General features: G+C 39.9%; 1 non-coding gene across 1 annotated transcript; it reads left to right on the top strand.

Moving 5' to 3' along the window:
- Positions 1-997: 997 nt before the first annotated feature.
- trnal-uag (transfer RNA leucine (anticodon UAG)) lies at positions 998-1,079 on the top strand. The gene has a single exon. It is a non-coding gene; the product is annotated as a tRNA-Leu (tRNA).
- The last annotated feature ends 265 nt before the right edge of the window (positions 1,080-1,344 follow it).

Here is a 1,344-nt window from a genome sequence, read left to right on the forward strand (position 1 = left end):
GCCAAGGCCAAAATGACCATAAAGCCCTCTTGGTCTTTTTGCCATAATTTAATAATGTCATGGCGTGACTTTCTAGAGACAATGTTTGTGAATGTGAGTGTGTGTGTGTGGCACAGTGGAGTGAAGGGAGCGTGGAGCTGCAACTTGGTAAATTGAATGGAAGATAAGGATTTTACTGGCCCCAAGCACAATGTGACCATAATTACAACTACTTTGTTTCGTAAGTGAAGAGAGCATGCTGATCATAACTGAGTACTTGGAGCTGTATAATGAGAGCACAAAACTGTGTGTGTGTGTGTGTGTGTGTGTGTGTGTGTGTGTGTGTGTGTGTGTGTGTGTTTTAAGTCTGTTTATTGATGTGGTTGCTGAAATTATATTGCGCTAGAAATGACCATGTGACGAATCAAACATGGGCAATACAGCTACAAACATCCATAGCTACAGTCTTATATGGTGCACCTGTAAACCCAAGAAGCTCTCATAGATACATGGAGATTACTGAGGCAATATTCTTTATTAAAACTTTCCAACTCTACCTGAGATACCGCAGCCACCAAATCACTCCTGCCAGAAAATCCACTTTCTGCTGTTGCTTAATAGGCTGCTTCTTCTAAATAGAATATATGTGAAGATGTTACCTTAATGGTCCAGTGTGTAGGATTTAGGGACATCTGTTGAGAGAAATGGCATGTAATATTCATGACTATGTCTTTATTAGTGTATAACCACCTGAAAATAAGAATAATTGTGTTTTTGTTACTTTAGAATGAGCCATTTACATCTACATATGAAGTGAGTCCTCTTCCACGCTGTGTTATTTTAAAGTAGCCGAGAGCGGACAAACCAAACACTGGTTCTAGATCTACACTATTCATGCTTTTGCATCAGCCTCAGTAGTTCTCCTACACACTTAGCACAGGAAAAGTTTTAGTTCTTGAACCTTGCTGCAAGATACCACTAAATTCTTGATAGTGGATGTTTCATGGAAGACCTCTTCGGTAGTGTGGCCAAGTGGTCTAAGGTGCTGGATTTAGGCTCCAGTCTCTCAGGAAGTGTGGGTTCAAATCCCACCACTGCCAATCAGATGTGCAGCCTTTGTTTGTGCAAAAGATAAAGGTGTTTGCATGGACTTGGATGAACATAAAACCAACTGGCAGAGAATATGACCACATCATGTTTTGGTGTTCATGAAACAATGGTAAATGTCTGCTTTTGTCATGTCTTATAACACCATTCTTGATTTAGCTAAAATGAAAATATTGGTCTCCATTTATTTGCCTACCTACATTGCAAAGTATCTACATACAGAGTAGGTCCTCTTCCATGTAGTCCACCATGTTGTTT

The sequence above is a fragment of the Epinephelus moara genome, chromosome 4, assembly GCF_006386435.1.
Source record: "Epinephelus moara isolate mb chromosome 4, YSFRI_EMoa_1.0, whole genome shotgun sequence".
Classification (NCBI taxonomy): Eukaryota; Metazoa; Chordata; class Actinopteri; order Perciformes; family Serranidae; genus Epinephelus; species Epinephelus moara.